Source organism: Solanum tuberosum, unplaced genomic scaffold (assembly GCF_000226075.1).
Source record: "Solanum tuberosum cultivar DM 1-3 516 R44 unplaced genomic scaffold, SolTub_3.0 scf00037, whole genome shotgun sequence".
Taxonomy (NCBI): Eukaryota; Viridiplantae; Streptophyta; class Magnoliopsida; order Solanales; family Solanaceae; genus Solanum; species Solanum tuberosum.
In genome coordinates, this window is record NW_006238961.1 from 2,010,873 (window position 1) to 2,036,657 (window position 25,785).

The 25,785-nt window shown below is 35.0% G+C and overlaps 1 long non-coding RNA gene across 2 annotated transcripts; it reads left to right on the top strand.

Moving 5' to 3' along the window:
* Positions 1-5,319: 5,319 nt before the first annotated feature.
* Positions 5,320-22,427, top strand: LOC107059726 (uncharacterized). Of its 2 annotated transcripts, none has more exons than XR_001472851.1 (3): positions 5,320-5,511; positions 5,572-5,646; positions 22,260-22,427. It is a non-coding gene; the product is annotated as an uncharacterized lncRNA (long non-coding RNA). The 2 variants fall into 2 exon arrangements; XR_001472850.1 differs by lacking the exon at positions 22,260-22,427 and adding an exon at positions 11,031-11,173.
* Positions 22,428-25,785: the final 3,358 nt, after the last annotated feature.

The window sequence follows — 25,785 nt, forward strand, 5'->3', positions numbered from 1 at the left end:
TTATTATTATTATTCTTATTATTATTCTTATTATTATGTTTATTATTATTATTAATATGTTTATGATTATGTTTATTATTATTATTATTATGTTTTATTTTTTTTAAGTATTAAAACCTTAAATTAATCAACTTTTTATCATGTTAACAGCTTTAAGGGTATTTCAGACATTTTGATAAAAAAAAGTGTTTACCAACACTTATTTGCCAAACACATCAACAACTTTTTTCAACTGCAACACTTTTATCCAAACACATAACTACTTATTTTAAAAATAAGTTCCAGCACTTTAAAAAGTTACTTTTTAAAAATTATTTTTTTTAAGTCAATCCAAACGGGCTCTAAAACTAGAAAAGAAAAAGTAGGGAAATAAGTACATATGGGTCCCACAGTATACATGTGGCAGCCATATGAGGCCTCACACGACTGACAGTATGTGCCTCGCCCAGAATAAAAATTTTCCTAACGATATAATCAAAATAAATAAGTAAATAAATTTAAAGAATACTATGCTAGAAATGTATGAATGGATATAAAGCAAACGAAGCCAACAACTATTTTGATAGATATTTTGAAATAAATAAGATAAAAGATTCTGCAAATTCTTTTAGATTCATAATCAACATCGAAAAACATAATTAATTAATTCCAACAACACTTTTGATTACTGTTTTGTTGGCTAAAACTTTAAGGAAAAAAAAAAACAACTGAAGGCAAATGTGTTCCTTTGTCAACTTCTTCTCTACTGCTCCCTTTCCTACACAAATGCAACCAACAAAGAACAAAGAAAAAAGAACCTAATTTATTTTAGATCTTTCTTCAAAGTAATAGATCATAAACTTTTTTTTTAAAATTGTTAATGAAGTATATACTTACGGTCTGACAAGCATTAAAAATTGAGAAAGAGAGCATCCTTGATTTAATTTGTCGATGGTGCAAAACATGAGGTTATTGACGGCATCAATATTTGCAGTGGGTACATTATTATGTACCAAAATCTGGAATAAATGACCCTGTTGGATCAATGAAGCTCTCTTGAACTATCAACATATCGTTTTGATATGAATTTGGACTCTGCAATTAATGAGCCAGTGATTAAAATTTGCGCGCTAATTCTTTTTTTTTCAATCACACTTCAAAATAATGCCCTGTGGGCTCCCTGAATTGTTGATGCTCTGCCTAGTCATGATTCGAACATCGTTAATATTCCTGTAAAAGTTGTCCATTGGTGTGTTGTTGTTCCACTCACTCCTGAAATATACTCTAATTTATTATCATTCTTTCCCCAAGCTTCAACACTCTCTTTCTTCTCTCTTTATCTGTTGGCACTGCATAGACAATGATTATATATTATAATGTGAGTTTGAGCATTTAAAATCAAGAACTAAATTTATATTTCACATCATTGAAAAAGGGCAGTGTACTTACGTATATGATAAATTAAATGTCATTTTGGTGTGAGTTTGTGGCTTCTACACTTGCTAGTCGTTCACATTGCCTATGCAAAGTAGCAATCCAACGCTTTTCCCCGAATGCAAGGTTGGAATTCACAAAGGCCTTGTAAATGGTGTGAATTAATGTGTCATTGGCCACGATATGCTCAATCCATGTGACCTGCAACATGGTAAAATGTTGACTTATGATAATTCCAATTTATTATCTATATATATTATTTTTTATAGACAATTAATTGAAGTGCATGTTTTTTTTTATGAAAAATTTAATCGAGAACCGATTGATGCAATGTTCGAGACTCCATGAATAATCAGCTTACTTACCCCTTAAGCATTATTACACATGATATATATTGTAATTTTTTAATTACCTTTGAGATATCATTTGATATTTGTTGGATCATGCATCCTGAGGGACTTTTTCGACACTTAGTAATCGGGGTGTGATCCGGAGAAACATCAACAATTGCCCATAGTCCATCATCAATTTTCTTGCAAGACCTTACGAAGTAGCAATCTCGATTTGGAATTTGTGGAGAGGGAACTTGAAACTCAGCATATATCTGCCCAACGAAAAAAATTAGTGACACAAAAAGATAGTGTGAATTTTTTTATAAAATTATAGACATCCAAGTGCAACCTATAATGTAAGAAACATTTAATGAATTATTACCATTTTCATTGATCCATTCAAGTTTTCAGTAACTCCTGGTGATAACACATCCATCGTCAACACAATACTTGAGAAAAGATTTGCCCAGTGATTCTGCTGATCACAAAAATATATATGAGTAAAATAACTACCAAGTCAGTGAGTAAATATCAAATACTAAATGATTTTAAAAAGTATATTTAGAAATAAAATGATTGTACCGTATCCATGAAAATCTCCACCAAGTTGATGTGATTCATGATTACAAAAGCACTTTCTCGTGAAGCAGTAGTCTTAATTCCATTACCCCTAGGGAATTCTTTTTCATTGAACACATTTTTTACACCATCAATGTTGGGAAACCAAAGTGGCTCTTCCATTTGACGGAACTCCTACATAGCAGCCCCAACTACATTATCAATATATTCTCTTGAAATACGAACAACCTAATGAAAAAAAATAATTAATTGAGCTTTAGTTCGATATACTAACAACAATGCCAAAAAATATTTTACATAGTTAGATCAATTAAAATGTAAACTAATTCAGCATCAACACATTTAACTTAAAAATTCAAATTGTGACAAAATACGTCAATTCAATGAATATTTTTTTAATTTTTTTTTTGATTACCTCTTCTTGTAGGCGAGCATTTTCGAGCCTCAAATATTGTTCATTATTTAAAGGGCAACAAGGGTAGCAACATTTAAGGCAACCATTGTTGATAGCTTCTCATAGCCATACACATTTAATCCTAAGCTTGTCATTTTCAGCTCGAAGTGATGAGTTCTCATAGCGTTTACCTTCAATATGTAAGGGAGTAATAGTCCGAATCAACAAAATAATAAAAGTTAACACAAAGACTCGCTAGCTAGTGTTAAATTAAATTAATTAGCTAATCAATTGAATTTATAGTAATCATAACTTTCAACAAACTACATTAATTACCATGAATAATGATTCAAAAAATGAATACATATCAATTAACCTTAGGAAATTGACTCAAGTTTGAACACATTTATTAAAATTATAGTCAAAAGTATTCTAACTGCCTCAAATATTTAGATAGATAAGAACAAAAAACTATACCAAGGGTAGAGATTATTGTCTGATTATATACCTTCAAATTAATGTAGATAATAAAAATTACTACCTTCGTTTCAAAATAATTGTGTTTTTATCTTTCGAGTTTATTAAAAGAAGTAGTTTTTCTTTTTCACATAATCAAGAAGACACAAAAAAAATTTCTTCCAGTTTTATCCTAATTGAAATGAATGAAGTTTAACATAATCAAAGAACAATTAAATAGCTATTTCTTCTTAAGACATATTATTAAAAGTTTGTAATTAAAAACACTTTCAACTTTCTAGAAGCGAGTAATTTTATAAGGGTCTGTTGAAACTAAAAACACAAGGTAGAGAGGGAGTATTAGAATTGTATATCTTTATTTGGGTACGCAAATTTTGGAACCAAAATTTGATCTGCAAAAACTCTAACCCTACTTTACCACTGAGCTCCTTCATTTTCTTCTCATCCGGCTTAGGACACTCCTTAAACAATCTTAATTACAAAAATAACAAAAGATTAATACCATAAGCACTTTAGAAAAAAATTATTTAGATTAGATGAGATATTTTACGCTTCCATTTCCTCGATATGTTGCTTGGTGTGACGATGATTGCATATTTTCTTATTTGGATGCTCATCAACATTATCATCTTGTTCATCAAATTTATAGTCATTGTAGTCGGATTTGCTATTTGCTTCGTCATCTGTAAGCAACTGCATTATCTCATCTTCCGATATTGTCATGGACTCTATATCAAGTGGAGTAACCTGGCTCTCCAACATGTTACTTGACTGAAATATACAAATGATAAAATCTTTATAACATATATATTAAAATATCAAAAAAGGACATTCATATAAGGAATTTTAAAATTTTCAGGACTCGAATCTTAACCATCTTAGAACAACCTTCAATGATAACATTAGCGAGATTAGATATCAAACCTCCATAGATGCCTAACACACATAAAAACGTTTTTAGATTTATTTTTTGATTTTACCTGACCAAGTTGGAGTCCAGATGAAGAAAGGATAATCTCACGATCATCTCCGGTCACCAAAGAAGGAACAAACTCATAATCATTTCCGATCACCAAAGAATTCTGATTAGCAAATTAAAAAAACATTGGTTAAATGCAAGGAGATTTGAGCAAGATTAAATGATTAATCAATTTGAAATCAAGTAAAATTCTTTCTCGTTACTTTTCTAGACTATAAATTAGAAACAACATAAAATGCCTAACAAGCATGCATTTGATTCAAGAACATATAAATGGAACATATAAAACTTGAAAAAAAATAATAAGGATAAGAAAAATTTAGAATTTAGAATTTCGACCTAACCAAGCGAGAGTCTAGATGAGGAAGGATCATTTTTTATCGTTGAAGAATTCTTCTTAGCTGAATTCATAATTTCATCCATTGATCACCCAAAACCCTACAATAGTGCAACTTGTTAGTATAAGGAAGACACCTTTTTGACTTGTGTGAGCTCCCATTTTTTACTCTTTTGGTAACTCAAACCAAATTTTAACAAGAAGCTTATATTGTATATCGCTAACCAAAAATTGAGAGCATATAAATATTTAATTTTGTGTTAACAAGCTATTATAGAAGGTGGTAGAGAAAAAAGAGATTACTTTTAAAATCAAGTATGATGGAAGAAACAATAATTTTTTCAGTGAAGTAGTGTGTTTTTTTTCTGCTGCAAAAATGATAGAAAAGAAAGCAAACAAGAGTAGAGATGAAGGATATGGAGAAAAATGAATAACATAGAGAGAGAGAAAGAGAAAGAGAAAGAGAAAGAGAAAGAGAAGACAACTAGTGAGATGAATAAGCAAATGGTGCCATTGCTTTAAATAGAAATAAGAGAGTGTTGTAAGGGAATAATAGTTTGAATCCAAATTAATTATATTCATAATAATCTTGACTCACAACAAACTACATTAATTTCCATGGAAATTAATTTTAAAAAAAGTGAATATGTATTAATTAATAGTAGAAAATTGACCATTTGAGTGTGAATGCATTATTATAATAGTCAAAAGTTTTATAACTGCCTCAATTTTTTTTAACAATTTGAGCTCAGGGCTCTTTTTATTCAACAAAAAAGTAAAAACATATTAAAAACTAAGAAAAGGAAAGTACCCCTTTCTATATCTATCCCTATTCTCCTTGCTCTTCTTAACCTTGTTTCTAAATATGCTTCCTCCTCTTCCTAGCTGCGTCTCCATGAATCTGGCTTTTGTGATTTCTCACTTTCTCCTTTGCCCCCTTTGGGTTATCAATATTCAATCTTGGTTGTGTACAACGATTCAACTTCTGCGGCTTCAAAAGGTAACACTCCTCTTTGTCTTCCTCACTCTTTTATGGGGCTAATCGCTTCTTCTTTGTTAGGTGTGTGTACCGGTTCAGAATTTCAACTCAACTCGCAGAGGAGCTTAGTCAACTGCCTCAATGTCTTTGCCATAAGTATGCCCTCTTTCTTTCTTTTTTGCCTTTTTGTTGGTGTTGCATATTCTGATTTATGATTCCAACAACGGTAGTTGTTTTCGAGCTTCCTCTTTTGTGACATGACATTGGATACTGTGCTTTGGGATTCTGTCTTCCTGTACAAATTTGTCTTGATCAGTGTGAATGTTTTCCATATTGGTTGGCAGTGTCTTTTATCTTTCTTGTTTTGATTCTCAAGTTTGTGATTTGTGCTTTATCCATTTTAAAAATTCTCCTGCACCTTTCTGGTAAATGTTCAAAGAGCTTGTATTCCATTTTTTCCAAATGAATGTATGCACTATTTGCAATTGCATCTACTAGTTGGTTTCCTTCTCTATATACATGTTGGACCTTGATTCTGTTTTGTTCCACTATATGCTTTGCTCAGGGCCGTCTCAACCCCTAGGCCACTAAAGCCATCGCTTGGGGCCCCATAATTTTAAGGGCCCCATTTTTTTTAAAAAAAAATCTTATAAATGTTGTTTCTTAAAAAGAAAACTTATATGTACCATGAGTGCTATGATTTTTACTAAGAAAATTGTATATGATATGAATATAGAACCTGAATTTCGTAAGAAATAATTTGATGAAAATATTAATAACGAAATCACAAAGTCCCTTGAAATTGGAGTTGATTCCTTTATATATAGTAGACCAGACTATTTTTTCCCTTCAAAATAGATTTGAACCAATTGAAGCATATGAACATATTTTTGTTTTTAGTGGTAAATTGAAATCACTAGATGATGAGAACTTTTAAAAAAAAACATTGTTACAACCTTAAACTTGATTTAACACATAATCGTTATTTTGACATTGATGGTTTAGATTTATTTTCTTAATTAAAGTGTTAAGAGAAATAATATAAGTAAAAGACAATGATCTAATGAAAATACTCAATCAAATAAAAAGACTTGATTCTTTTTCAAATATACATATTGCATAGAGAATAATGTTAACAGTCTTGTAACAGTTGCCTCAACCAAAAGAAGTTTTTCAACACTAAGACTGATTAAATCTTCTTTAAGATCAACAATATTGTCTCAAGAGTGATTGAATAGATTAGCTATATTATCAATTGGAAAGGAATTATTAAAACAAATCAATTATAAAACAGTAACTAATGACTTCGCATCTAAAATGGCTAGAAAAGTAGATTTTAAACAAAAGTATATATGATGAAAATAATAAAATATTAGGGGCCCTCTCTTAAGTTTAGCTTTAGGCCCCCAATCTTATTGAGTCGTCTCTGGCCTTGCTTCACCCACTATATCCTGCATCTCCCAAGGTATTTTTCATTCACTAGTTAACATTTTCATAATATCGAGTGAGTCAGTTTCTATGATGACCTGTCTGAACTTGTTCATTATACAATATTTCTGACCTCTTAGTGCCACTGTAGCCTCCACCATGTTATTAGTGGTGATTCCTATTTCTTGTGCCTCTGCAAAGATCAAATCGCTCCTTTCATCCCTTACACAAAAGGAGTAAGTGCCAATTCCTGGATTTCCTTTTGACGATCCATCCGTATTACATTTAATCCAATTAGTGTCTGGCATATTCCAAGTGACAGCTTTATGCAATAGCTTGGGTTTGTAACATTTTAGAAGCTTTACCTCTTCCTCCCATATCACTGGACACTGAATCCAAGGATAGGTTTGTTTTATAAATTGGTTGATTGTATTTTGACACTGTTGAAACAGTTTGTAAAGATTCACCTCCCTGTCATGTCTTCTTGCAGTTCTTCTTTTCCCAAGTTCCCACATAAGAACAACTAGTACTAACTTGAATATCTTTTGTATTTTGACAGGTCCAGTTGCTTTCCACCATGAAATTATAAGTTGCTGTAGATGCACTCCATTTAGCTCAGTACCTGCACAAGAAACAAACTTCTTCCACAACCTTTGAGCTGTGGGAGATGTTTGGAATAAATGCTCCATAGTTTCTTGCTTATACTCCTCACAACAATGATATCCTGATGCAATTTTCAATTTCATTCTCTTTAAATTGTCATTCGTGGAAATTCTCCTCTTCCACACCCTCCAATGAAAGAAACTGATCTTGAAAGGGAGTCCTTTTACCCATATATTCGATAGCCATTCCATTTCCTCTTCTTTTTTCCTCATTATCTTGAAAGATGATTTCACTGTAAACTCTCCCTTTGTATTGCCCATACACCAAGGACAGTCTGCTTCATAGTTAATCACTAGTTTGATGCTCTCAATGATATAATTAGTCATGTCTTCAGTGATAACACTCTGAAGTTTATCTTTATTCCATCCATTATTCCCAATGAAATCCTTAACTTCCAAATCAAACCTTTTTGTGCCTCCATCTTCAATAAAATATAAAGCTACTTGTTGGATCCAATTGTCATACCAAAAGCTACAGTTTCTGCTCTAACTTGCCACCAAAATTCATGTTCCACTTCTTCTGTAACTTGAATCATCATCTTCCAAACATGAGATGCTCCAAGTTCTTTTGCTAGGACTGGATGATCTTTTTTTACAATATTTGTTCCACATGTAAGTTCCCCATAATGAGTTGGTTGTCACTCGAAAGTTCCACCACATCTTGGCAAATAAAGCCTTGGCAACATCATGAAGAGATCTGAAGCCTACTCCACCTTCCTTGAAAGGGTAAAATAGGTCATCCCAGGCCACCTAGTGTTTACCTTTCATTCCTCCTGATTTTCCCCAGAAAAACTTAGCAAACATCTGGTGAATCTTATTGATGATACCCTTAGGAGGGTTTATTGTTGCTAACAAATAGACATGCATAGATACAGTCAAAAACAAGAAATTATATTGTGTGTAGAGATTATTGCTCGACATTATATTTTTAAGGCGAAATGGTCTTGTGGACCCTTATACTTGTATCCGTTTGTATTCTGAACCCTTCTACTTACCCCTTTGTCATTTGGACCCTTAAACTCAATTAAAATGAGACTTTTAAGCCCTTCCAACCATGTGTGTAACTCACTCTCCTTTATATAATTGACATGTCATATCCACGTCAGGTATATTAATGCCACATCATATTTATTTCATAACTATTTTTAAAAATTATTAACCAAAATTATTTAATAAAATGTAAAATAATAACATTTTAATTTATTATTGGCATTTCTAATTCTCCCTATTTTCACTATTTCCCGACCAAAAGAAAGCTATTGCCTGTGTTGTTGCCATTTTTGCCGGCGAAACCACATATACTTCTCCGTCACCCGTCTTCATCTCCGACGCACACCATCACTATTTTTCTTTCCTCCTCCAACCTCCACAGTAACAACAACATAAGCCACCGCACAACCAGATCTGGCCATCGCACAATCAGATCTGGCCAAACTTTTCGTAATCCAACGTCGACTACTATTTTCACACCCCAAATTGCTTACAAACACAATTTCACACCAACCTCTGCCGTGAAACTCGTCGAAATCTACCCAAAATTCGCCTGGGATTTTCTTGGATTATCAAAACCAGTTGAAAAAGACAAGTTTAAGGGATTAGAATGAGACGATTGCTGTGAAAGATCGAAGATGGGGAAGAAAAGGAAGTCTTCATCTAATTTCATAAAGATATTCAACAATTACTTTTCACCATTCAAAACTACCAGATCTTGACACTTTACCCTAGAAAAATGAAAAAAATGACAAATCAAGAACAATGTTGACAACAAAAGAGGTCAAGATTCTCATTAGACATATTTCTTCCGACAACTATGTTTATCCCACCAATTTTCTGAATTTTACTTTGCTGATTATGTTCAATTTTTTGCACAATTTCATTTTAATTTGGGGAAGAGAAACGAAAAGAAATTGTAAAGGAGCGAGGAAAGGGAGAAAGAGAAAAATGGAGGTCTAGGTGGGGAAGAACAGTGGATGGGTTGGGGAAGAAGAAAGAAGTGAAACATTTATTTTTAATTTTGTTTTCTCTTTTTATTCTAATTTTCTTTTTCTTTTAATTATTTTTAATTTAAATTCTTATGTCTACGCTCCTTTTGCGCGTGGAATCACGTATTTATTCCAGCTCATTAATCAAGTTGCCACATAAGCCTGATCAACCGTCAGAGGGATTTAAAATGTTAAGTTTCATTGAGTTTAAGGGTCCAGATGACAAAGGGATAAGTAGAAGGATTCAGAATACAAACTGATACAAGTATAAGGGTCCACCAGATCATTTCGCCTATTTTTAATTAATGCAGATAATAAAAATTACTACCTCTGTTTCAAAATAAGTTGTTTTTATCTTTTTAATTTGTTTTAAGATATGTAGTCTTTCACAAATCAATAAGAAATTAAATTTTTTCTTCCTGATTTATCCTTATTAGAATAAATAAAGTAAAATTTTATGTAAACAAAAAACCGTTAAAGAGATACTTCTTTTTAAGACATTTGATTAAAAATTTGTAACGAAGAACACTTTTTGCTTTATTAGAGTAATAGTTTACTTACGGGGTCTTCTCAAACTAAAAACATCACGCATTGTTAAATGGAGGAAATACTAGTATTATATACCTTTATTTGAGTAAATTTACGAAGACTCTAACTCTAATTTACCATTGAGCTCCTTCCTTTTCTTCTCATCCGGTTGAGGACACTCCTTAAACAAACTTAATCACAAAAATAACAAAAAGTTAATACCATAATACTATGGAAAAAAGTGTTTAGATAGGATGATATATTTTACGCTTCCATTTCCTCATTCTTTCGGTTGGTGTGACGATGATTGTGCATTCTCTTATAGGATGCTCATCAGTATTATCATCTTGTTTATCCATGTAATGACCCGATAGGTCATTTTTGGAAATTTAAGTAAAATTACCATTACCCCTTCCGATATCGACCTCGAGTCATTTTCGAATGAGTTTTATAGTTTGTTTTGAGCTCTAAGTAAAAAGTCATGAAATTATGAGAGTTTTTGGTTTCAAAGGCTAAAGTTGTTAAAAAGTGGGTTTTGGTGTCTTTTCGAGTTTCGAGTGTCAGAATGGAATTCCATTGATTCCATCAATCCCAATGTAACACCTCGGTCTTAGAAAGAATTTTTTTAGAGAACTAAATTGGAAAGAGCTAGATTGTGAATTTCGCAAGTTAGCCTTAAATTGTGAGTTTTGGGTCAACTTCAAACAACCATAACTTTCAATACAGGACGAGTTAGGTGATCCATAAGGTATCAAATGAAATATCTCTGAGTCTTCTTTCCAACGCCACCGAGTTTGCTAAATTAAGAGTTTGGATGAGGGAGATATGGTCGTTTGAGTTCGGCCTGTTTGATTAAGGAAAGTTCATTTGAATTAAAGAGGGATATTTTGGTCTTTTGTTTTACCCCTACTATCCTAACTCATTTTTAGTAATATTTTAGGGGTCTAAAATGACTTAGATCAGTTTTCACAATCCTAAACACGCTTAGGGTTTTAGAGAGAAGTTCAAGAGGATGAAAATGAGAAGTTCAAGCACTCGTTCAAGGTTCTTCCGATCTTCGAGGAATTTCGCCAAGGATTTGATCCTTACGAGGTATGTAAGCTTTCATAGTGTTGAGTTTGTTCTCCCTCACGCTGATCGTGTAAACTCTTACCCATGAATTCATTCTTGAAGTTGATTATTGAGTTCTTGAGTTAAATTGATAAATTGAGGTCTTTGAAATCCTTGAGGTGAGGGTTTTGAGCAATAGTTGAGTCTATGATTGAGTTTTGTGTGGGTTTCGTTGAAAGTGTTCTGGGTTTGTGAAACTTCGTGAAATTGGACTATAGAACTGAAGTGGGTATGAGTTGAGTCGAGTTTGGGAGAGGAAGAAAAGATCGGGAAAATAATTGCGCTTAGGTCCGCGTCGCGGAGGCGCTTAAGATTTTAAGTCTTCAGATAGTTACCCCCTCTCCGCGTCGCAGAGAGGATACGGAGTCCTCTGCCTCAAAAATTATTTCGCGACCAAAAATTTAATTCCATCTCCGCGTCGCGCCAGCGTTCTTTAATTGGGGTCTTCTCTTGTCTTATGATCAACTAATCTAACCTTCCTAAATCATTGAGAGGTCTTACATTCCAAAGCATAATTCATGAATTCACCTTTCAAATTCAAGATAGAGTTAAGAGTAAAGTTCAATGGAGGTCTTTTGAGTCATTTTGAGAAGTCTTTTACAAACTTTTAAAACTAATTTTAAGACTTGAGTACTTGAGTATGAGGATGAAGAGAGTTGAGTTTCATTTTTCAAAATGAATATATGGGAACTAAGTAATTACAAGAGTAAATGTTTTTACATTTAATGTGAGAGGAAACTTCGATTTCCAAATGAGTTCATGAGGAGTTTTGAACACTATCTCTTTTAAGAGAACCTTTTGAGTAATAATATCAAAGTTTGATGATGTGGAAATGTTTTTTTAAACATATGAGCATGAGTTATATTATTGGGAGTAGTATTGAGCACCGATATGGGGACGAGTTTAGACAACTCAAAGTCCTCATAAACCATGTATGCCAACGTGGGTAAAAAGGGTCATACTTTTTATATGATTCCTTATTTCTTTTAAGCATAGCTTAGTGGATCCACTTAGTTGAGGATGTCTTATACTCCAACAAGGTATAGGACAGTTCTGGCAGCGTGGGCGAGACGATGTATCATCACATAGCTCATAGTGATGGTTATCGGATAGAGAATCTCCCAAATAAGAGTAAAAGAGTAATTATTGTATTTTAAATACATTGAGTTATTATCTACTATTTTAAAAGCTTTCTTTATAATGCATCTTTATTGTTGCTTTTATATGGAACTGAGTTGAGTATCATTGAGTATCATTGATTTTAGTTGAGTTGAGACAAGGTGAGTATGTTCTTCATTTTTATCAAGTTCAAGCTTATGTCTGTGCTTTAGCGTTCCCCTTGCATGCTCGTACATTCCATGTACTGACGCTATTTGGCCTGCATCTTTTATGATGCAGATACAAGAGTTCATGGTCATTAATAGGGGCACCGCTTATACCGCTTGGAGTTCCAGAGTTGCTTTGGTGAGCCTCATTTCATCAGGAGGATTCCCATTTTTTTTAGTTTTGTTAGGATATCGTGGGTCTTGTCCTAACTTCCATCATTGTCATTAGAGGCTTTATAGATGTCACGACTCGCGCCAACACCCTGGACGTGGCCGGCACTTGAGAACTATTATTGGCCCTCAAGCAAACCCCCATCATGACTGACTACAAACGGAAGACTAACTCAAGCATATATAAGCATCAAATTGAAAGAAATGTTTAAAAACAGTTTACTGAATCTCAAAACTTCGCTGAATATACTGAGTATGAAACATAAGTTTTAAATAGAATATGTGAAACTGAAAGACTCTCCAAAACTGTCTATCTATGAAGCCTCTACTATACAAAGATGAGTGTCGGGACAAGACCCACGACTCCTCAAAGGAACTACTACTAACAACTCATAAAGCTGGAGTACTCTGAAAGTAAAGAGGTCTCACTCATAAGCAGACGAGCGGATGAATTGATCTCAAAAGGCTCTTGTTGAGGATCTTAGTAACCTGTATCAGCATCATTAAAAGATGCAGGTCGAATGACATCAATACATTGAATGTACGAGTATACAATATAGGTCAATAATAAATAACTTAAAGAAAGGACTGGAATAGATAACAATGTACTCAAGATGAATGTAAAGAAATAAATGAGTTAAATCATGTAAAGCTTTACAAAATACTTTCTCATCTATGAACTCAACATAATAAGTGATATATAAAAATACACTTTAACTCTATTGGGAGATTCTCTAACTGACAACAATCGCTATGAGCTACATGATGATACAACGTCTCACCCACGCTGCCAGAAATATCCTATACCTTGCCGGGAAACTAAGTGGATCCACTAAGCAATAAGGATTCATCTAAAAAGTATGATCTTTTACCTATGTTGGCAAGACATGGTTTATGAGGATTTTGAGTTATTTGAGCTCATCCTCATATCAGGGCTCAATACTACTCCCAATAATATATATACTTATGCTCAAATGTATCAAACATACTCTTTCTTTGGTTTTGAGATAATTGCTCAAACTATCCTCTTAAAAGAGGTAACTGCTCTGAAATATCTTTGAACTCATAAACTCGTTTAGAAATCAAAGTTTCTCTTTTTTCAAAATAATATTCTTGTTCTTTTTGTAAGAATGAATCATATGGGAAGTACATAGTTCCCTTATACTCTTTCTCAAACTCCTCTTTTACTTCCTCAAAAACTTAGTTTCAAACTCAAATATTGGCTTTAAAAGATTCTTAAGATTTAAACTCAAAAAATTTAGGGTTCATGCTGAATTACAGACATGAACGAATCAACTCAAGGACCTCAATAGCAATATGAAAACTCAGTACTCATAACTTAAGAACTCAGAACTCAACGATACTACTCATCTGAAGAATACTCACTTCATAGGGTTTATGCGGAATATATGGACATGAACGAATCAACTCAAGGATCTCAATAATAATATAGACAACTCAATACCTAAAACTCAAGGACTTAGTTCAAATCTTTAGTTAATTGTAAAAGGATTCTCAAATTTGACTCAAAAGGACCTCTTGAACTTTCCTCTGAACTTTACTTCAATTTAAATGTAAATTTAGAAATTTGATTAGGATATGTAAGATCTCTCTAGGATTAATGAAGATTTTAAGATTTAATATCAATAAGAGAGCGAAGACACAATTTGAAAGAACACATACGAGATGAAGAGCGGGGAAGAAAAGGGCCTAGCGACCCTGGCGCACTAAGTGGCGCGAGGCGCCTGCCCTAAAACTACTGGACAGTGTTTGGGGTGCAGTGCTGGCGCACCAAGCCAGGCCCCAAACTACTGAATGGTTTCTTTAGCGCTATGGTTGTAACATCCCGCCTTAGAAAGAACTAGAATTAGAAAGAATCATTTTTGGAAAGAGTAAATTTAGAAATTTTGGCAAGTTATGCTAAGTATAAGTTTTGTGTCAACTTCAAGCGACCATAACTTTTAGTACAAGATGAGTTAGGTGGGCTATATGATATCAAATGAAAGGTCTTGGAATCCTTTTTCCAACGCCACCGATTTTGCTAATTTTTGAGCTCGTGTGAGAGAGATATGCCTTTTTGAAGTTGGTTTGTTCAATTAAGGAAAGCTACCCGAATTTAAGAATGGTATTTTGGTCGTTTCCTTACCCAATCAAGTTATTTCGATGTTACTAATTAATTAGGGGTCTAAACTGATTTGGTTTAGTTGATGAAATCAAAATTAACGCCTAGGGTTTGAGAATAGTTCGAGAAGAGGTGAAAAGGAGAAAAGTCAAGGCGTTCTTGGAGATTTCTTGCGGAATCGAAGGTCCTTTCGCCAAGGGTTAATCCCTAAAGAGGTATGTGAGTTCACATAGCGTTGGGTTTGTTCACCCACGCGCCAATCATGTTAATTTTAGCGTAAAATTCCTTCTAGAAAGTTGAAGGTTTGATGTTTTTGAATTGTGTTTTTGAAATTGGTTTTCATTCTTGAGTTAGGATGGAATTGATAAGTTCTTGAGGAAATCATGTCGATCTGTAGGGTAATTTGAGTAGATTCTTGTGTACATGTATTACGTGTCCGAATCTAAGGAGAAATTGAGAAAAAAAATCGAATCTAGTCTAGTTAAGATCAGAAAATGAGTTGGAAAATTCGTCGAAACCACCTGGGGAGGGGCTGGCGCAGTGCGCCCTTGATGCGCCGGAGAGGCTGGGGCAGTGCGCCAGTAGTTCGCCATTTTGGGGTCTCTGAACTTTAGGTGCTGGCTCCCTGCGCCAGTAGTGCGCCCGGGAAATTTGCCCCCTCCCGTTTTTTGTCGTTTAGCCCGTTTGAGTCCTTCTAAAGTGTACTAACACTCCCTATCGATTCTAAATACTATATATGACTTCTAAGTTCTAAACATCGAGAAATCATCCTTAAACATGAATTATAACCTTGATAAATTCAAATTCAAGATAGAGCTAAGAGTCAAGTCTTGAGAGTTCTTCGAGTCTTTTCAAAAAGTCTTTTACAATTGTCTTTAACTTGTTATAAGACTTGAGCATTGAGTTGAGTAAGAGTAAGAGTGAAGTTCATTTATATTGAAACGACTTCATAGACACCCTAGGACACTTGAACTCTGTGCTCTGATACCAAGTTTGTCACGACCTGAGCCTACACCATGGACGTGGCCGACATTCGAGAACCATTGCTGGTCCCCAAGCGAACCCTCATCTGGGCTGACTTTAAGCGGAAGACTAACTCAAGCATACAAAGCTTAAAAACTGAATCAATATTCATGAAAATTAAATAGAAAGCTTTAACTCTAAAGAAAACTCTGAATAAAATAAATTATTCAACTCTCCATAAAATAGGCAACTTAAGTTTTTAAAACATTCAATAAAATAAATAATACAGACTTCTCAACTATACTGACTATCTATGAAGCCTCTAACTGATATAGATGGAAGTCGGGACAAGACCCATGACATTCTGACTAAACTGAAAAGTAAATGAAATCCTCCGGAAACAAGGAGTCTCACCATAGCTAACTCAAACTCCCGGATGTATCAACGAAGCTCTTGTTGATGATCCTAAATACCTGTGTCTACATCATGAAAAGATGCAGGCCAAATGGCTTAGTACGTGGAATGTACGAGCATGTAAGAAGAATTCTAAAGCATAAATATAAGCTTGAACTTAATATAGGAAACATACTTACCTCTTCTCGTACTTACTCAACTCAACTCAACTCAAGAATAAGATACTCAACTCAAAGAATAGATACTCCACTCAAAGAATAGATACTCCACTCAAAGTTAGATACTCAACCCAAAGATATGATACTCGACTCTGGGTACTCAACTCTGGATACACAACTCAATAGACTCAACTCATGATACTCAAGGTTAAAACAATAGTAAAATATGCAATATATATATGGTAAGCTGTAAAACTGTAGATAGCAACTCAATGTATTGAAAAATACAATAATACTCAATGTGTATATAAAAATACAATATAACTCTGTGGGAGTTTCTCTAACCGACAACCACCACTATGAGCCTAAATGATGATACAACGTCTTGCCCACGCTGCCAGAACTGTCCTATACTTTGCAGTCATATAGGACGCCTTAACTAATGGATCCACTAGTCTATGCTAAAAAGCACTAAGGAATCATCTAAAACTATGATCCTTTCTACCCATGATGGCTACATGGTTTATGGAGACATGAGTTATCTGAACTCAAACTCGTCCCCATATCGGTGCTCAATACTACTTCCAAAATACTCAGCTCATCTGTTTAAAAACATAAATTTTTCTTTGATTTGAGATAATTAATCAAAAATCTTTCTCTTAAAAGAGATGGTACTTAAACTGCTCAAAAACTCTTTTGGAAATATCAGTTTCCTCTCATCTTAAATGTGAAAACATTTACTCTTGGGAATACTTAGTTCCCATATATCATTTTAAAGAAAATGAACTTTACTCTTACTCTTTACTCAACTCAAATCTTAAATCTTAAAACAAATTTAAAAAGTTTGTAAAAGACTTCTTAAAATATGGTTCATGCCGAATTATGGACGTGAACGACTCAATGCAAGATTTTCAATAACCTTAGATAGATCTCAATACTTGGGATTCAAGAACTTCAATGATACTATTCATTTCAAGAATGCTCAACTCAGAGGGTTCATGTGGAATTAGGAGCATGAACTACTCAACTGAAGGACTCAAAGATACTTCTCATCTCAAGACTGTTCGACTTATAGGGTTCATGCAGAATTATAAGCATGAACAACTCAACTCAACTCAATGAATTCATGGGTAACATGTAATAGTCCCATGATTAGAAATATAATATGAAAGGAGATTAGGAACTCAATACTCAAAACTTAGAACTTGAAGATACTACCCCTCTCAAAGGTACTCAACTGATGGAGTTCATGCGGAAGTTATGGGCATGAGCGAGTCGACTCAAGGGTCAAAATATCAATAAGGAACTCATGTATACGACTCTTCTCATTCTCATACTTACTTACTCAAAGCTTAACTCAAATCGATGATGGATCTCAAAGGATTCACAATTGAACTCAAAGGCTTCCTTGAACTCTACTCTTAACTCTCTCTTGAATGTGAATTATGAATTCAAGAGTTATGGCTCATGATATGAAAGATCTCACGATGACAAAGTAGTCTCATGAATACATTCTCCGCATTCTCATACTCACTTGCTCGAGTCTTGAAACAAGTTACTAGAAGTTGTAGAAGACTCCACAAAAAGACTCAAGGGACTTTCTTAGAATGTTTGAAAAAATTCTCAAAACTTAACTCTTAACTCTACCTTGAATTTGAATTATGAATTATGAATTCAAGGTTATGATTCATGTATGAATGATTTCTAGGTGTTTAGAAGTAGTTTAAAGTGTTTAGAATCAAAGGGAGTAAAGGTACCCTTTGAAAGAACTCAAACGGACGAAACGATGAAGAACGGGTGGGGGCAGGCGACCCTGGCGCTCTGAGTGGCGCGGGGTGCCAACCCCTAAAGTTCAGAGAAGTGGTTGAGGCGCTCTGGCTGGCGTGACACACCAGGCCCCAACCCAAAAAAGTTCGACGACTTTCTTTGCTCGTTTTCTCACCCTAACTCGCCTAGAATCGAACGGTTTCTTCCCCAATCACTTGGATTCGATTAATTAACATAATTACACTCTAATCTACTCAAAACAACACTCAAATTACTAAATTTCATCTCAAGAAATCATCAAAACCCCAACACAACAAGATTTAGAATGAACTTCAAGAACACCGATCAATAACTCTAATCTTTTAACTTCAAGAATGAAATTTCGCTGAAAATAACATGATTGGCGTGTGGGTGTACTAAACCAACACTATGGAATCTTACATACCTCTTAGGGATCAAACCCATGGCGAAAATCCGCAACAACAGACAAGAATCTCGACGAACGCTTGATCCTCTCCTTTTTTCTCTTCTTTTCTCTTCTTGAACTCTCAACTAAAACCCTAGGCGTATATTTGGATTATAAAACTGAACCCAATAGGATTAGTCCCCTAAAATATTACTAAAAATGAATTAAATCTGATTGGGTAAGGAAAAGACCAAAATACCCCTTACTATTTTCGGGTAACTTTCCTTAACTGGACAACTCAACTTCAAAAGGACATATCTCACTCATCCAAACTCAAAATTTAGCAAACTCGGTGGCGTTGCAAAGATAATTCAAAGATCTTTCATTATATATCTTTTATCACACCTAACATATCCTGTGCTGATATTTAATGTCATTTGAAGTTGACCCAAAACTCATAACTTAAGCTTAACTTGCAAAATTTCAGATTTTGCTATTTCCAATTTAGTTCTTTTTGGAACTCAAGGTGCTACATCTAGTGACCTGACCTTAATACTTAAGAAATTTTAAATTCCTTGGTAAAATCCTATTCACAACGAAGGATAGTTCGAGTCTTAGTTCAAAAATTTTCTGGGGTGTTACAGAGTTGGTGTCATTATGTGAAAAAAGAATGTCCCCCTCTGGATGGTCAACTAAGTGTCCTTGAAATTTCTCGCAAGTTTTCAAATGATACTACTCTAGAGGATTACTATCGTATTGATAAAGGTGCTATGCTGCCCTTACACAACCTTCTTGTTAATGTTGGTGCACAAAATACTTTTGCCCAGGAAGTAGAAACAAACTGAGGATAACTCTTTAGACATCACACTTATGGAACTGTTACTCTCTCGAAAGCCTATTAACTTACCTCAGCTGATGTTGTGTCACATGCATCGCATATGTGTGAGGATAAGAATGCATTCCCTGGGATATGGGTTCTGGTTAGGAGAGATTTTTGAGTTCTTACATATTCATGTGCAAACATGGAAATGTAACACCCCGTAGTTAGTAGACCATCTAGGGGTAAGTATGAGGGCAACAAGAGCCAAGGCAAGGGGAAAGGGCCAAGGCCAACGGGCAAGGCCCAAGCCAAGGGCCAAGACTGCCCCAAACTTGGGACACACTGCCTCAACTACACGACCACCACCACGTCTAGTTGTGAGGACCATGTCTCGTGGTGTGGTCCGTGAAGGCAAGGCAGTAGCTCCCTTGAAGCTGACTCAAAGTGTCTCACTTTCACGAGCCACTTCACAACCAGTGGTCAAGACCACGACTCGTGGTAAGGCTTGTGAAGGTGCCTTCAATTTGAGAAGTCCAAGACACTGAGGCCAAGCCACTGCCCAAGGACCACGGCTCGTGAGCCTGCCGTGGTGCCTGGGAGTAGGCTGCCTAGTGAGGGGCTTTTAGGTAAATTCCAAATTAGGTGGTTATTAAGTGAGGTCATTTTGTGTGGTCTTAGTATACCTATATAAACTATTTTAAGCCTTTAACCACCCCAATTAAGTCATTAATTCTAAAACCCCCAAAGATCCTAAAGTTCTTCCTCTAAAATATTCTCTCTCTTGAAAACTCAAGAAGAAGAAGAAGAGAGGGTCAAGCTAGGTCAAATTCCTCCATTGTTGCAAGATTTTGTAAGGCTTTATAATCAAGGTGTGATAGCTTATTTATCCATGGATTATTCCATCTATGGATCCCCCTATAATTCCCTAATTCAAGTTAGGGTTTCTTTAATATTGTGGGTTATGTTGTATGTTGACCCAATTGAGTGGGCATTGATTGATTATGATAGATTTAGTAGTGAATCATGTTATTATGATGATATTACATGTTTTCCATGGCTAACCCTAGTTAATTGATGGAATTGTAGTAATGTGGGTTTATGCCTTGTGAAGAGGGAAGCTGAGGATTTAGAGATAGTCTTCTAGAATTGATGACTTGTATAGTAATTGTTAATGAATAGAAGCATGTAGACATGAATTGAATTAGATTATAGTATATAAGATGGATCATGACTAGTAAAGCTTGTAGTTGAACCTTTATGATGATATATGACTAGAACCACTTAGTAATGAAGCATGTGATTAGAATGCCTTGAAATCTAGATATGTATGATGATTGTAAGAATTAAAGCTTTGAGAGTAAGGCTTGTAGTGAAGCATGTTGATTTATAGGGCTTTGAGAGTAAAGCTAATATGTTGAATTGTATATGCTTAAGAACACTTTGAGAGTGAAGTGTCTATGATCATGATAGGTTGTTGTGTTGTTGAAAGGATATTCTCATATACACACTTAGACATGAATATGCTAGGAGATGAAAGGTTCTCTCACATAGAATGATTCTAGGTTGAAAGGTTTGCTCACCTAAAATGAATCAAAGCATGTTAGACTAGAATAACTTGAAGTTGTGACATAAGTTCCCTTCATGAATAACTTAACTTGGTAAGATAAGACCATGCTTGGTAGCTTGAGTTAGGAGTTCTCATGATATCCTTGGATTGAGAAACCATACTCTCCTAAGGGTAGCTTGCACTAGCATCATAAAATGCTTGCATGGTAGCATGAGTATAAGATGTCATGGTAGCCTAGGATTGAGGAACCATACTCTCCTACGGGTAGCTTGCACTAGTATCATAGAATGCTTGCATGGTAGCATGACTTGGGTTAGGCCAAACCATTTCATTGGTAGCTAGGATGGTGGAATAATATCCTTCCTTGTATAGCTTGGAATTGCATGATAGTATGTCTCTGTATGGTAGCTTGGTCTAATCCAATATGGTGAATATTCCTTGGTAGCTTGGTCTAGCCTAATAGGGTGCTATTCTTTGGTAGTCTAGAATTATAAATGGTAATCATTGACGTATGATAGCCTAAAGTAGTACTTAGCATGGGTAGGATTATGGGGTCTTATTCATACATTGCACAAGTATGACTTGAAGCTACTTATGAAACATGTATCTTATGTGTTGCATGCTTAGCTTGGATTGAGTAATAGTACTTTTACTTGGTAGCCTTGAATAGGTGAATTATGACCATTCATGAGTAATGACTTGTCTTGGACTAGTAAAAAAGGTACTCTTCCATGACTATTATGAATATGAGGGACAAGTCCCTAATCTAAGTAGCATGTGTATGGTGAAACTAGATTACTTCAAGGAAGTATTGTAAGCTATGTTCTAATATGAGATTTGCCTATATGATATATGTTAGCTTGGATTGTTGCCATAGTTGCTTTACTTGATATGATGGACTAAAGGTAAGGATTCCCTTGTCTATGAGAATTGTGCTAATGATGAGATCCTAAGAGGGTAAGTATGATTATGATGACCTAAAAGTGGTACTTAGTGTGGATGGGATTATGGGGTCTCATCCATGCATTGCACAAGTATTCTTTGAGGTTACTTGAGAAGTAGTTCTCTTATGATAAGAAGAACTAAGGGTTGACTAATGCTTATATGATGCCTATGCTGGAGACTTTGATTATAGTTATGATATTGTCTCTTATGCTTATAGTTTTTGTTTCATGAAGTATCTCTTATAATTATGGCATATGGCTTATGTTGACTAACCCTTATGTTATTCTCTTTTGATGTTATGCTAGCTATCATATTTAGTACTTTTGTACTAACACATACTCTTGCCTAAATTCTCATCAAATGTAGGGTCCGGTGATTTTGAGTTCCATTCTTGAAGATAGGTTTCTAGAAGTGCAAGGAGTTGAAGACTTGGTGAGTCCTCATAGCATCGAGGATTTGATCACCTTTCCTTTATGTCTTTTATTTTCATGTCTTGAGACTATTGTATCGGCTGTGACCCAAGAGTATTCAAAGTTGTATTAGATGGTTTGAGACGAGTGTAGTAAGACTTCCGCTGTGCCTTTATAAAGACTTTGATTGTATGGAAAATATTTTAAAATTTCTGCACTTTTCTATTATCTTATGTTATGATATGCTAAGGGCTTGTATGAAACCCATTTGGGGTCAAGTACGCCATGTTACATCTAGGGTGTACCCTTGGGTCGTGGCAAACAAGTTCAGACTACCAAGGATTTTCTTGGAACTGTGAATCAGGTTGTTGTACTTGCTCCTTAGAGAGGTACTAATGCACCATTACAACGATTACGATCTCAGTTGGCAGCAAATGAGAAGGACATAACAGCTCTTCGATTGTCACATTCAGCTACCAGGGATAAGTTGCATCTGACATATAGGGTAGAACATGCTGGGTTGATTGAGGAGAACACCTATTTGAAAGGTGAGTTGCTCAAGTCTAAAACTACTTTGGAGACTGAAAAATCCTCGAATTCAACACATCTAAAGGGCCTCTTTGAGCTACTTAAAACACATCCTACCTCATTTCCAGCTCCTAGCCCTTCCTCCAAGCTACCTTAATACTTTTGCTCACTATTTCATGTGTTTTGCCTTCAAGTTTTTTTGTTAAGCAAGTGATGTACTTATCTGACTTGATGACTGTGTTGGTGCTTTGCTGATGTTTGGTTCTGATTCTGCCTGCCTTCTGTTGTGAACATTGTTATAGTTAATTAAGTGTTTTGGTTCTTGTGATGGTGGGTTAAGAACGTATATTGTTTTATCTTGTGATATATCGTGTAGTTCCAGGTTTGTTTTAATGATGTCAAAAGGGGGAAGTGATCGTGGTTCAATGCAGATATGTTCAATGCAGATGAAGCTGCTAATAAAGTTTGTCATCATAGAAAAGGGGGACTTTGTTAGATGCACATAAATTAGTATTTTGAAGACTGACAAAGCTGCATTGAACAAGTTGTGTCAACGTGATATGTGTTCACCAAATATGACTAGGAGAAGGAATATAGAACAAAGTAGGAAGCGTAGGTATAACCTTGTAAGGTTCCAAGTTCTAAACGAAAGAGGAAGCAAGTTTAAGTTGAAGACGGTTTGAGGAGTGGAGTTCAAATCTACAAATAGGGCGAGATTTTCTTCGTGGAAAGGCGCGCACTTATGAGAGAGACAAGCAAAACACTATCAATAATTGAGAGAGTTTTGATTACTTATTCTGAGTGCTGCGAGGAATAATTGAGCGAAGTAGTTTAGGTGATTATTTGAGTGAAGTGTGATCTTCTAGTTGGGGAAAACTTGGAGATCGTCTGGAAACATAAGCCTTGGGGGCTTGTGTTTTGGGTTACAGAATTAGAGTTTATAATTCCATAGGATTACAGAGTTGTGTAATCTGTTGTAACTCAAAGTTGTTTATTGAAGCTGAAGTTAAAATTATTGCATTGTTTAATTACTATTATTCTTAACTTCATTTTGTCAATTCGTTAAACGGTACATCGCTTGTACGTGTTTCTTAGGAGATTAACGGAGGTCATAATTCAACAATACTTTTAGTTTTTAATTGGTTTGTTGACATTCTCTTTGTGTGAACAACCAATGAAATGATTAAAAAAATTATATAGCTGAACTAGAAATGATTACAAATAGATAAGAGGAGGTTGTTCGTCTAGTAAGCACCCTCCAGTAGTCCAAAAAGGGAAAGAAAGGGGTTAGCACAATTAAGTACTAAGTATGGAAGCCATGCAAAAACATGCTAAAAAGGACCTTTATTTGAAATATATGCTTTCATGCCATTTTTGATAAAAACCTTCATATCACAATTATAAGAGACACATTTCACGTCATCATCCACATATAAGACAATACCCACATAATAGACATACTCAACTAGTACCAATGTACAATACATGAACATAATCGACAAGTAAGCCTTTTCATCATTTCATGACCTCTATCTCAAGTTACCCAAAGCCACACTTAAGTGAAACATGAAGTGACCGCCCATACAATCTCTTCATATACACCTAAGTATTCCTAAGGGTTACCATAGATAAGGAAATTTACCATTACAATATAACATACTAAGTCAATGTTCACATATAAAACCATAGCCAACCGTATACATACTCAACATATATTCATATACAACCCATGCTTAACTTTAAAGGAACACATGCCATTTCATTACCATAGGACCTCTACCTAATATAACCTTAAGACACACTTGAGTGAGACAAGAAGTGACCGCCCATACAACCTCTTCAAGCGCACTTAAGTGTTCCTCAAGATTACCTTAGATAAGGACATTTCCTTTACAACATAACATCAATAGACCAACATTCTTTAAGAAACCATTTTTGGAGACATTCAAGCACATAAGGGGACTTTCACATAATAGTCGTTAGACTTAGGGAACTCACTTTAGTATCTTCAAAGCCTACTCGTGCCATGTGTAGATAGCATCCCATACTACTACCTACACGTTGTAGAACCTATCCAATAACTAGAGTGCACATCCCACATGATGGGAATAGGCATAACCGACATAGACCATACTAGCTAGGCATGGAATCCGGAGTCTACCCTACTCCGTGGAAGGTGTTCTACTTGCCAAAGGTAGAACTAATAATCAACCCATGTAGGTACATGGTTTAGGGGATGTCCAAGGATGTTCATTGTGCCCTAGTCTCATACTCAAGTAGGGCCACCATCCTAACCACATCCACTCGGTGCTAGCCTTGTTTCCCATAGAGTATTTTCATTCACATATGTACTAGAGAGGGTTCCTTTTCTAGTTCAACCAACTCATAGTATCTCTTCCCAAGAAAGGCCCCATTTCTTAGTTATGGCCAATCAAGGTTCATAAGGATAGCTCATTTGACTTTCTTAGATAAGGATTTTCATGCCGTTCCGGCTCCATCCATCTCTAAGTCTATCATCTCACTCAAGAAGGGAACTTCGCCCTAAGGCCCATCCTTCAAGGTTATACATTTACTTAGGAAAGCTAGACTTATGAAAGGGCACCATTTCTTAGTTTTGCCGATTCAAGCCTTGGCCTAGAATTCCTCTTTTAGCATTTATAGAAAGGGCACCATTTCTTAGTTCTAGCCCACTTCACACATTCATGCATTCAAGACTTTAAGTAACAAGGAGGGACACTTTAGTCTACCAACCAAGTCACAACATTATCATCTAAGGATACTTCATAATCCAACATCATTTCATATATATACATCATGAGAAAATCATACTTTAAATCACAATGCTATCCACTTTACATAAGATCATCACAAGATCACGTAAACTCATTCACATCATACCTTCACACATAAAGCTTCACATAAACTTTACATATAGCTTCATATAAGACTTTACATATAGCCTCATTTATATATACTAACACAACAATAC